This window comes from Vipera berus (genome assembly GCF_964194415.1).
Source record: "Vipera berus genome assembly, chromosome: 2".
Classification (NCBI taxonomy): Eukaryota; Metazoa; Chordata; class Lepidosauria; order Squamata; family Viperidae; genus Vipera; species Vipera berus.
In genome coordinates, this window is record NC_138203.1 from 181617464 (window position 1) to 181631200 (window position 13737).

Sequence of the window (13737 nt, forward strand, 5' to 3'; positions counted from 1 at the left end):
AGCATATGAGCTGTACTAGCAAAGCTGTTCAATACTATTTGGATCTATTCCATGTGGATAATGAAACTTCTAAATAAATCAATGTATCATCTAAATCAGGGGTGTCAAACTCAATTTCATTGAGGGCCACATCAGCATGGTGATTGCCCTCAGGGGACTGGGTGGGTGTGGCTAGGATGGGTGTGGCCTACTGGGTGGGTGTGGCTAGGATGGGCGTGGCCTACTGGGAGGGGGTGGCCAGCTCAACATCACTTGCTTCAGGGGTTCCTGGGTAGGACTGGGGAAGATCTGAGGGTCTCCAGCAGAGAAGGGTGGGACCAGGGTGAGTGCTGGGACATGGTCCCTCCCACCCTCCCTTCCATCCTCTGTTCTTTCCTCTCTCCATCCCACCCTCCATTCTTTCCTTCCTTCTTCCCTCCCTCTCCATTCCTTCCTCCCTGTTCCTTCCTTCCTTTCTCCCTTTTTCCCTCCCTCCCACCCTCCCTTCCTTCCTCCCACCTTCCATCCTTTCCTTTCTTTGCCTTTTCATCTCTTTCCTTCCCTCCCCCCGCACTCAGGAAGGGGTGATGGGAGGGGGAGGGATTGCCAGCACTAATATGCTGCTGCTGGCCATTCCTATATATGTGGGTGGGTGGGGGCGGTCCCGTTGAAAGGGATGCCTCGTGGCTGCAAGGCTGGAGGTGCTGGTGGGGGGGGGGTGCTGATCTACAACCTGGTTGCATCCATCAAAGCCAGAACACACTCAGCCTAAGATCGACTGGAACCAGCAAGGAGCCGCCCTGCCACCTCTGTCCTGCCCCCCGGGTGTGCGCACAGGAGACAACCAGTGCCGGCATCCTGGCTGAAGTCAGCCTGCAGGGCAGGACAGCCAGCAGGGATGCCAGACTCTACTTTTGTGCACACCCAGGGGGTGGGGTGGGGCTGCCCTGTGGATTTAAGGCTGAGTCTATTCTGGCTTTGATGGATGCAATCAAGTTGTAGATCAGTGCCGCCACCCCCCACCACCACCAGCAGCAGCTCCACCCTCGCAGCCACAAGGCATCGCTTTCATTGGCACAGACCCCCACACAGGATAGCAAGACCGGCAGCAACATGGCAGCGCTGGCAATCTCTCCCCCTCCCATCATCCCTTCCTGAGCGTTGAGGAAGGAAAGATGAGAAGGAGAGAATGAAGGAAGGAAGTGTAGCAGAGAGGGGAATTGGGGGGGATCAGCGCTGGCTGGGAGGCTTTGCCAGAGCTCTGGGGATTCAGCAGAGAGGTCGAGAGCTCCAGAGGCCTCTGCGGAGGCTGGGGGTAGGGCAGAGCTCTTGGGGAGGGATTTCTAAAGGGGAAGAGGAGATTGACTGGTGGAAGAAGATTTTAGTTTCTCTTTTCCAGAGACAAGCCAGAAGGAGGGTGAGCGAGGTAGGAAGGCAAAAAGGTTTTTTATTCTCTCTCCAAAGAATAAAGTTCCTACCTCGCTCTCCCTCCTTCTGGCTTGTCTCTCCAGAAAAGAGAAACTAAAATCTTCTTCCTCTGGTCAATCTCCTTTTCCCCTTTAAAAATCCCTCCTGAAGAGCCCCGCCCCCAGCCTCCGCGGAGGCCTCTGGAGCTCCCGACCTCTCTGCTGAATCCCCAGAGTTCCGGCAAAGCCTCCCAGCCAGCGCTGATCCCCCCAATTCCCCTCTCCGCTACACTTCCTTCCTTCTCTCCTTCTCATCTCTTTCCTTCCTCCACGCTCAGGAAGGGGTGATGGGAGAAGGAGAGATTGCCAGCGCTGCCATGTTGCTGCCGGTCTTGCTATCCTGCGTGGGGGGGTGGTGTCTGTCCCAGTGAAAGGAAAGCTTCATGGCTGCAAGGCTGGAAGTGCTGGTGGGGGTGGGGGTTGGTGCTGATCCACAACCTGGTTGCGTCCATCAAAGCCAGAACGCACTCAGCCTAAGATCCACTGGAATCAGCAAGCAGCTGCCTTGCCACCTCTGCCCCACCACCCGAGTGTGCGCACAGCAGACGGCCAGCACCGGCGTCCTGGGTGAAGTCAGCATGTGTGACAAGACAGCCAGCAGGGACACTGGACTCTGCTTGCGTGCGCACGCAGGGGGAGGGGCGGGACTGCCCTGTGGATTTAATGCTGAGCGCATTCTGGCTTTGATGGATGCAATCAGGTTGTAGATCAGCACCCAGTCGGCCTGGGCCGGGCCAGGCCGAGATGCAGCGGGCCAGTCCTTCACTCTTTTCAGAGCAGGTCCCCGGGCCGGATGGAACCACATGTCGGGCCACATCCAGCCCACGGGCCTTGTGTTTGACATGTCTGATCTAAATAAAGAACCAACAGTATAAAATTTCATGAAAACTATTGATAAATTTTATAAAGATTAAAGGGACATAAACTAATGACTGTTACTATGCTCTCAAAATATATCAAAGGCAGGTAAGAATTTGTGCTTCATGCAAATCAGATTTAAATTCTCCAGAGATTTAACTTAGTAAAAATATATCTCCTGTGTAACCATTCCCAAAATTCAAAAATTGGAGGGAGGGAATCCCTTAAGGAAATAGAATTCAGAAGCCTGAAATCATAAACTTATCTGTTTTTATTAATTTTTATTAAGTGTTTACATAGTTAAAAGACAAACACAGAAGTATATGAAGAAAAAAGTACAATAAAGAAAAATAAAGAACTTCCATCCCTCTGTATGGAAATTACAATCAAACTCATTATCCTGCCTTAATATCCCTTCAGCCCCCTTATTAAATCTTTTTTCAATTGTCACATCAGAAATTACCATCTCCAGAAATCACCTTTTTCCCACTTTCAGTTCACAAAAAGTTTCTAGTCTTATTTATTTTGTCCCTGACCAAACAGATGCATTTTGCCATCTTTGCCAGTTCTGCCATGTATATTATCCAAGTATCCATTGTGGATACTTCAACATTTATCCATCTATTAGCATAGATAATCTTGCTGCAGTTATCATACCATAAAAACTTATGCCAACCAAACCTCAGGTAATGTGCTTCTAATTCTAACTTTCTTTTTCTCAGCGAAATACACTCTTGTCATCCAAACCAAGCAGCAGGCTGCAAAATACATTTTAAAATCAGGCAACTGTAATTCTTTTCCTTCTTTTGCAAAATGAAGATTTTTAGAGTTAATCTTTGGTTTCGTACACTGCCATATAAATTTGGATATGTCTTTTTGCCATTGATTGAAAGATGCATCACTTTTTAAACAGATATTGTTTGAAATAAAACATCTCTCTCAGTAATACATTCATTTTAACCAAAAGAATACTTCCAAACAATGATAATTGCAACTTTTCCCATCTTAATATTTCTTTCTTAATTTCATTTCCTACATTATGGAGAGATTAGTTTGGTCTAGTGGTTAAGGCACCAGGCTAGAAAGCAGAAAACTGTGAATTCAAGCCCTGCCTTAGCCATGAAAGCTAGCTGCATGACTTTGTGCCAATCACTTTCTCTCAGTCCACTTCATAGGGTTGCTGTTGTGAGGAAAATAGGTGTGTTGAATAATGTTCACCATCTTGAATTATTTGTAAAAATAATAAAGTCAGGATGCAAATAAATAAATAAAATAAATACCTTAACATAATTATTGTGAAGTAACATATAATTGGTATTACCGGTAGTCATAATAACGCCAACATATTTTTTTTTCCTCAATCTGACAAATCTGTTTTTGCAATAAATTCTTTATTTTTTGTTAACATCTTTGTTTTCTCCTTATTAATTTTAAGTCCAGCAACATATCAAATTCCTTTAATTTTTCCATTAACGTATCTGTTCCTTACATAGGATTTTCCAAATTAAAACCAAATTATCTACAAATGCTCTTAATTTATGTACTTTTTAAACCCTAATTCCAGTTAGTCTCTCATCTTGTCTGATATCTTTGTTCAAAACTTCAAGTGCCAGAATGAAAAGCAGCAGCAAAAGTGGGCATCCTTGTCTTAACCCTGGGTTTCAGAGTTCTGTCAGTTCACCATTACCTATAATTTGTGCCTTTGTAAAGAATATATTGGTTTTACCCATTTTTCTCCAAATTCTACATTTTACAAAATTTTAGAAAGGAAAGTCAAGTTTAACTTATCAAATACTTTTTTGCATCGAGACATCAATGCAATTTAATTTTTTCATTATGATGTTCTAAATATTATCAAATATTAAGAATATTTGTAATATTGTTTCTTAAATGTCTATTAAGCAAAAAGCCACATAGATCTTCATGGATAAATTCTTGTAAGACACTTTTAATCAGAAATTGTAATTTAATTTCCTCTTTAATTCTTCTGCTTTCATTATCATCTCCATTTTGCTTTTGCTTTTTGCCTTTTCAATTTACCATTTTGCTGTATAAATTGTCCTCCCATAAAAGTGTTACTTGCATCTCAAACTGGGCTTATATCCAGGCCTTTATTTAGATTCATCTCAAAAAATTTATTTCAAATTTTTGCAGTCATCAGTTTTTGATTCTTTTTGTAGCAAAGCTTAATTTAGCTTTCATATGTAAGTTCTGCCTCTCCCCTTATACACTAAAGTCACTGAATTATGATCTGAAAAAGTTTTTAGCAACTACTCTACTTTATTAGTATAAATAACAACTTCCTTAGAAATCTAAAAGATCTATTTTTTGAGAAATATCTATGCCTTTCAGGAAAATATGTATACTTTGGAATCACCATTTTTTGGTCTCTATACATCTATAAGCTCAAATTTGTCCATTATTTCAAAAATAATTTCATAATTTACTTTGATGTCATGGTTCCGATAGATGAGACCAGTAAAAACAGAACTCCAAGACAAGAGGTTTCCTTAAAAACATATTTATTGGCTACAAAGTATTGGCACGGTCAAAAGTGAAACCAAGACTGGAGTTCCCTCCCAAAGGTTACAATTTTACAAAGTTGAACTTCCCACCCTAGCACTATGCCATAAATCACATTCCCCAATTAACTACTTTCTAACGGAAGGCTCAGCCCGCCAAAACCCAGGCAGCAATGACCTTGGTTCTCCCGGGACAATTTATTGTTTAGCCTAATGTTAAAATCATCCATCCCCCTCCCATTACTGTGGCAACCTAAAACGAAGTGGAAATGGCTTCAGCCAAGATCATTGTAGCATTAACACTTGTATTGATTTAATTATTTTCAGAGATTCCTTTTATGGGCACACCACTCCATTCTAATCTCCCCCAAAACACTGATTTTCATAGGATAATTCTACCAATTTTTCCAGAGGTCCCTTGAAAAATATGCCTTTATTGTCATTTATTCTGCAATACCATAGTTTTAATTTCATTCCAACTGATTTCAACCCTTACATATCTGCCATGATCATTGTTCATTATCAGTTTTGGTTGTAACTGTGGGTTTATATAAAAAAACAATTCCATTTTTCTTGGTAGTCTCTGTTGATACAAATAACCTTTTTTGAAAAACTCCAGTGATGGAACACCTACAATTCTGGAAGGCAAGCTGTTCTTCAAATATGTTTTGTAAAGACTCTGGCCAATTAACAATAAATCTTGAGGATAAGTCATAAATAAGATCAGAAATCCCCAAACGTTTGGCAACTGGGTACATTTTGAAAATCATAGAATTATAGGGTTGGAAGAGATCTTGGAAGTCTTCTACTCCAACACCCAGTTTAGTGCTGTAATCCTCATACCATCCCAGACAAATGACTGTCCAGTCTTCTGTCAAAATCTTCCAAAAATGGAGTGCCATGACTTCAAATGGTAAACTGCTTCATTGCTTAATAGCTCTGTGTCGTGTCAGTTTTGAACCATTTTTCAGACGTTTATGGTGGTGGGAAAAATCATTAACGAAGAGCCTTCAGTGGTGTTAATTAGCTAATATTTACTACCATGGTTCTAAGACTTTAAAAACAAGAAAAGGGCCCTACATTTCTCCTACACATGTACATCATATACTCACATTTGCTCACTAATAGATTTATTGCAGCATTTGTGGTAAAATTACTCTAAAATATTCAACCAAAAGTATCTTATATGTTCTAACTACCAAGAGTGGAAATGTGGACTCCTCTTTTATACACCATCACAAGCCAGTTACCATTCTGTTTGCTATAAACTTGGAAGACACTACTGTGCTTATGTCATGGCTTATGAACTTCTTAAGAGTTACCTAGTTGGACACTGTGGTAACAGAATTTTGCCCTAGGTAAGCTATTAATCCAGCTCAGCATGGTGCTTCTATTCTCCTCATAGTGCCCTGTATTAGCTCTGCCAATTAGCACCATTGCAGGCTCTTTGTGAATGATTTTTCCCTCCACCATGAATGTCTGAAAAATGGTTCAAAACTGACACTATTCCAAGCTATTACTGACATTAAAAACATTTTGATTATGTCAGAGTTAATTATATTACAGATTGGAGCAGCCCTCAAGGTATGGACAAAACTGTTTGTATGTGTTAAGAGTGCATTTCTGCAGCAATGCAAGAATAGGCTGCAGTCACAGAAGAACTGGGCTGTAGATTTCAATTTTTCATTTTACAGGTCCTATATTTCAAATCAATTCAAGCATGGCAATGAAACTTAATTGTTTCCAAACTTTACAGATACATTTTTCTCATAACTCCAGAGCACTTGAATCCCTGAAACAATACTACAATAGATATTTCTATGCCATGCTTTTTGTACCATTCTGATTTTGCAGAAAACTGGTGCTGAAAATTTGGGGGAGGTGTGTGTGTGTGTGTCAGATTTTTGGCAAGAATGTATTTTAAATTTGCATTTAAAATCAAATAGTTATGGCAGGGACCTCTTTTTTCCAAAATATATAATAAATCACCACAAACTGACATTCTTCCAAATATCTAAGAGATGAATAAGAAACAAGGCATAGTTTGTGTGTCATGCTGGCAGTTTAGGTCTTTTACCTCATTCATATCCTTTATGCTATCTCATTCTTATTCTTGCTATTAGCTCCCTTCTTTGCCCACTCCCATTTTTTTTGCTCCATATAAAAGTTAGATCAAGGGTGTCAAACTCAATTTCATTGAGGGCTGCATCAGCATTGCGGTTTCCCGCAGGGGACCAGGTGGGTGTGGCCAGGGTAGGCGCGGCCTATTGGGTGGGTGTGGCTGGAGTGCGTGTGGCCTACTGGGTGGGCATGGCCAGCTCTACATCATTCGTGTCAAGGGTACCTATGGGGGTTTGGGCAGGAGTGGGACAGATCTGGGGGTCTCTGGCAGAAGGAGATGGGACTGGGGTAAGTGCCAAGGCATGGTCCACTGGAGGAGCCTCACTGCTCCTCTCAGGCCATGTGGGGGAGGGGGGATGGACGGTGGCCCGGAGGTCAAATGCCCAGCCAAGCCCTCAAGCACCCATGGCACTAAGCCCAGCCCCACTTCCCCAAGGGGGCGCCCAGCTGCACTTACCTCCTCAAGGCTGCTGCTGCTGTGCTTGCTCTTCTTAGCCAGGTTGCCCATGATGGGTACGAGATCCCTCTCCACATGAGGAGACCTGGCTTTGTATCCAAAGCTTCCTTAACAATAGGATGGAGACCCCCCAGGATAGGCCAGGAGGAGGGGGCAAGTGGATGGTGAAAGGGCAGCAGGGAAGGACTAAGGTAGGACTTCCCTCAGACCCTCCCTGTCTCTCCTTCCTTCCTTCCTAAGAGTGGTGGGAAAATATTTGAAATGAGGGAGGGAGAAAAACAGGCAAGAAACACAGCTGGGGAAGTGTCATCCTTCATGAGGAATGAAGAAATGCACCATCGCCTGGAAGTGGCCAGCACATGGTCCTCGCCTACTTCAAATATCCGGCTTGGTGGGCTCTGGGGGAGGGAATGCCATAAGCAGCGTGAGAGTCGATGTTACCTGCGCAATGCTGCCCAGCCCCCAGCCTGCTCGGTTTTGGCAGGCAGCGGGGTGCTCTCCTCACAGTGCGGTGAGGCTGAGCCGGGTGGCATGAATCTGAAGAGAAGTACAATGCTGCCCAGCCCCTAGCCTGCCCGAAGTAGGCAGGGCCATGTGCTGGCCACTTCCAGGCAATGGTGCATTTCTTCATTCCTCACAAAGGCTGATACCTCCCCAGCGCGCACCCACGGGGTGGGGGCGACATGGCAGGGGCCGGTCCCTCACTGTTTCCAGACGGCCTTGTGGAGCTAAGACTGAATGCGTTTCAGCATAGATGGCCACCACAAAAGTGTAAATTGGCTCCCAGCCGGCCTGGACCAGGGCCAAGGCAGTGGGGGCCATTCCCTCACTGTTTCCAGGATGGGTTCGCGGGCCACATGAAACCAGTTCGCGGGCTGGATCCGGCCCCCGGGCCTTGTGTTTGACATGTCTGAGCTAGATAGACATATTTTGGTGAATTACAATTGGTTGGATCTAAATGAAAACTAAGTAAACCACCCTAAGGATTAAATTGGGGGGTGGGGGGAGGAGATGCTTGTTAAGGACTACAAAAGCAACAGGAGCACATTTTGCCTCTTAAAACTCAAAGGAGAAAAAACAAGGCTTTTTGAGGCTTCAGATTGTTTTAATAGGTGCCTTAAATCCTGGCACTGAGATGCTAATTTTGCCCTCTTAAGCGCCCACTCTAGGTAGCACAAATGATGCTGTGATAACCTGTGGCCCATTGGCTGTGAAATGCCCTCACTTTGGCTTAGCTTAGTACAATAAGCAGATCCACAATTTAGTATCCATTTCAGCTGGCCTCCAAAAATTAAGTTCTGTGCCTTACTGCAGTTTTAGCCCTTAGGAAATACGTTTGACGGGTGTGTTGTGTATTGCTAATGTGTGTTGTGATTGGAATGTATTATATGGTTGTATGATATTGGGAATGTAGGAAAATGCATGAATGTCCAAGAAGCTTCTTCACACGTTACCATCTTATTTGCTGTGAGATATTAATTGGTCTGCACGTCTGCCATCTAGCCACTTACTGACAAATATTATAGGCCTGCAGTGTGTCTCTTTTAGATGGCTTTTAGCCACAAGCAGCTTTGCAAGGCTGTAAGGTTCTGAACCATATGCCTTGTCGCACAGTGTTTCTTTTATTTAAATCACGTTAAAAATAGATTTCAAAATGTAGCCTTAGTCTATTTTATTGAGTTGAATTTTTATGTTAAACTCTCCAGGCAACAATTGGTACAGGTGGGGGCTGTATAAATAATACAACAATTATCTGCTACCACAAACACTACAGAGGAATCTCAAGGTTTCTCTGAAGATAAGCAAGATTATTTCGACTATTAACATAATAGGAACACACCACAGGAGGATGCAAATGTGCGTACGGGAAGCATATTTGCATGCAAGTGCCTGTGGGCATGAATATATAGAATGGGCAGCTGAAAACATTAGCAGAGGTACACAGAAGCAAGGTTAGTTCGTGTATTGCCTATATTACATATGTCTGTCTAAATATTCCATCTGGCATATGTTGCAATTGTATGAAAACCAGATGGAGCCCTCGGTAAACCTTTCCAGTATCCTGCCCTAACTGAGCCCCAGCCCATATTCTGTCTCCTCGAGTACTGTAGCAAGGCAAGGACTCCTTCTGCTCTCTGCTGGCCAGACCATGAAACTGACTTGAATGACACTGCAGGCAGGCAGGCAGCGAATAGGAGCCAGACCCATAAGAAATACTGCCTCTGACATGTTTGACAGCTGAGACGGGACACGTGTTAACCCACCGGGGGGGGGGGGAGCCCGGGAATGGCTGGTAGCAAGTAGGAATTCAAAGTACCCACAAATAAACCTAAATGAAATCAATTAGATGTATTTGTGAGCAAGCAGAATCAGGATTGGATTGAAACTTGCAAAAACCCCTTCAGTTTAGCACTTTCATGCTGTCACGCTGAGAACTGGGAGTATAGGATGAATTCCAGCAAATGTCAACGAAGCAAACTTGGTACTGGACAATTCAGCCTGCACACAAGTGTGCACCCATACTGTATATACACTATACACCACATATATACTATACATACTATACTCGCTGGACTTAAGAAGATCAGTCTTGAACTTCTTTTAGTTTACAACAGTGATTGGATTTATTTATCATGCTAATGTGTGGCTTGTATATCTATGACAACTGGAAGCTCACAGATAGTATTAAATCATAAGCTGTATTTTCCAAATTACAACCAAACCAAACAGGTAGCATGAAGACCTTGATCTCATCTATTCCTACATATACTGTATTTATCCCCATGTGCCCCTCAATCTTTCATTTACAAATTCTTCTGCTCCTAGATGGCTCAGCAAAACAGGGTTTATTTGATCATACTACATGTACATATGCAAAAACACAAAAATGGAGAAGAGATGTGGATTTCCTAATGGATTACCCAAACACTGATCAGGTTCTTAAAGATGTCAGCTATCAATTGCCATGACAAAAAAAATTCAGTGATTTCTGAAAGAGAACTGTTTTTCTTAGGACAAATTTCAAATTTAAAGTAAAGCACATGAAAATCCATGTAGAATTTAACAACTGTTGCATTGTTACTTTAAAATAAGACAAATATTCCTATATTTGCAATTTTAACATACCAAGTACAATGTAGTGTCAGGATATGCTAATACGGAATATGCTATAAATGACGTACGGTATTAAATATGTCAAGGCCCATGTATTTAGTATGCTTTCTTTACAGAACTCTACTTTTTTAAAAATCAGTCTTAATGATATTCCAAATTGTTGTTTTTGTTAGCTGCGAAGTCGTGTCCGACCCATCGCGACCCTATGGACAACATTCCTCCAGGCCTTCCTGTCCTCTACCATCTTCTGGAGTCCATTTAAGCTCGCGCCTACTGCTTCAGTGACTCCATCCAGCCACCTCATTCTCTGTCGTCCCCTTCTTCTATTGCCCTCGATCTTTCCCAGCATTAGGCTCTTCTCCAGTGAGTCTTTCCTTCTCATTAGGTGGCCAAAGTACTTGAGTTTTAGCTTCAGAATCTGGCCTTCTAAAGAGCAGTCAGGATTGATCTCCTCTAGGACTGACCGGTTTGATCGCCTTGCAGTCCAAGGGACTCGCAGGAGTCTTCTCCAGCACCACAGTTCAAAGGCCTCAATTCTTTGGCGCTCAGCCTTTCTTATGGTCCAACTTTCACTGCCATACATTGCAACTGGGAAGACCATAGCCTTGACTATACGCACTTTTGTTGACAGGGTGATGTCTCTGCTTTTTAGTGTGCTGTCTAGATTTGCCATGGCTTTCCTCCCCAGGAGCAAGCGTCTTTTAATTTCTTGGCTACAGTCCCCGTCTGCAGTGATCTTGGAGCCCAGGAAAATAAAATCTGTCACTACCTCCATTTCTTCCCCATCTATTTGCCAGGAATTGAGAGGGCCAGATGCCATGATCTTGGTTTTCTTAATGTTAAGTTTCAACCCAAGTTTTGCACTCTCCTTCTTCACCTGCAACAAGAGGCTCTTTAGTTCTTCTTCACTTTCTGCCATTAGAGTGGTATCATCTGCGTATCTTAGGTTGTTGATATTTCTTCCGGCAATCTTAATTCCAACTTTTGATTCATCTAGCCCTGCCTTTCTCATGATGTGCTCTGCATATAAGTTAAATAGGCAGGGCGACAGTATACAGCCTTGCCGGACTCCTTTCCCAATTTTGAACCAATCAGTGGTTCCGTGTCCAGTTCTCACTGTTGCTTCTTGACCCGCATATAGGTTTCTCAAGAGACAAATAAGATGGTCTGGTACTCCCATCTCTTTAAGAACTTGCCACAGTTTGTTGTGATCCACACAATCAAAGGCTTTAGCATAGTCAATGAAGCAGAAGTAGATGTTTTTCTGGAACTCCCTAGCTTTCTCCATGATCCAGCGTATGTTGGCAATTTGATCTCTAGTTCCTCTGCCTCTTCGAAATCCTGCCTGTACTTCTGGTAGTTCTCGATCCACATACTGCTGAAGTCTAGCTTGTAGGATTTTAAGCATGACTTTACTAGCATGAGAAATGAGTGCAATGGTGCGATAGTTTGAACATTCTTTGGCACTGCCTTTCTTTCTCACTGCCTCTAATTCCAAATTAGAGTATATCTAAAGTAATAAACTAGATACATTTCCATAGGAGATAACTGATAAACAGTGTAAATTGTGCACTTTTTTAACACAAAGGACAACTATACTTAAGTCTAGCATGCTGTGCAATCCATTTGTTAATTAATTTAGGATTTGTTGTGTTATACAATTGTGGGAAAACTGGTTGGGTTAAGCCATGCTGCTGTTAATAAAGCTATTCACTGACATGCAATGAGACATCTACTTTCTCTCCACTCAGAATTTGGAATATAAAAATTTGAACAACTGAACACTACTGTAACATCTTTTGGAACACACAAATCTCACAAGTAACAGTCAACATGATTTTAGCTCTCCAGATTATCTTAAGTGGAAGCAGGGAGTGCCTCCACCTGAAGCAAGAGATACAGTATTCTTCAAACCCAAATTATGCATGCTGAGAAAAGTATAATCTATAGGAAATGTTTTTCAGGAAAATAAACCTGGGGGTCCTGTGTATGCAAGCACCTACAGAGAATAAGTGATCTTTCCTGGAAGCAAAATGGAAAGTTGAGGATTTGGTGGATTTTTTTTAAAAAAGGCAGATCACCCACATCAGAGCCTTAAGTTTGTTACTAAGTGCTACCTTATTTATTTGGCTGCTTTCCTAACCTCAGGCATCATAGGATTGCTCCTAGCTCTGAGCAGGAATGAGGAGCTAGACTGGATTTGTCTGACCTTAAGAGTTAATGAACTAAACCCAATGAGATATGGTAACTTTTATTTTCTTAGCACAGGAAAATGTGCTAAGAAAATGTTCCCTTCAGTAAAAGGAAGGTCCTGAATAAAGAAAGGGACACCATTATTTATTTTGATTTGTAACAAATCAAAATGTAACTTATAACACATGCTGACCTGCTTCATCATATAAGTTGCATTTTGCCAAACCTGAGCTGCCCTTTTCTTGCATCCGGCCAAGAACATCTTTTCTCTTAGAATGAGGGACTACCATCACAGCTTCCTTGTGAAGAAGTTAGACAAAACACACAGTTATTCGTAATAGCTGCCGGGTGTATGGTTCTTCTCATCCCTTGCAGTTCCCCCTTAAGAAAGGGAATCCTTTCTTAAGAGCCAGCCTTCTGGTTTTGGTTGATATTTAGACCAATCTAAGCTCTAAGGGGACGCGGTGGCTCAGTGGGTTAGGACGCTGAGCTTGTCGATCAGAAGGTTGGCAGTTTGGCGGGTCGAATCCCGAGTGCCGCGTAACAGAGTGAGTGCCTGTTACTCGTCCCAGCTTCTGCCAACCTAGCAGTTTGAAAGCACGTAAAAATGCAAGTAGAAAAATAGGGACCACCACGGTGGGAAGGTAACAGCGTTCTGTGTGCCTTTGGCGTCTAGTCATGCCGGCCACATGACCACGGAGACGTCCTTGGACAAGCGCTGGCTCTTCGGCTTTGAAACGGAGATGAGCATCGTTTCCCTAGAGTTGGAAACGACTAGCACGCATGTGCGGGGGAACCTTTACCTTTACCTAAGCTCTAAAATTGATCTCAGGAATGGTGGAAGAAATGGGATCCACAATGAGCAACAACATGGCAAACAACAGAAGAGCAAAATAATTCCACAAACAAAAAGTTATTGAAGTAACTGACACCAGGAATAGCAACGAAAAGTTAGGGAGGACATGCATGCACTGTGAAATATTATCTAAAATAAATCAACCTGTTTCAACGATGCCTGAATGACTGT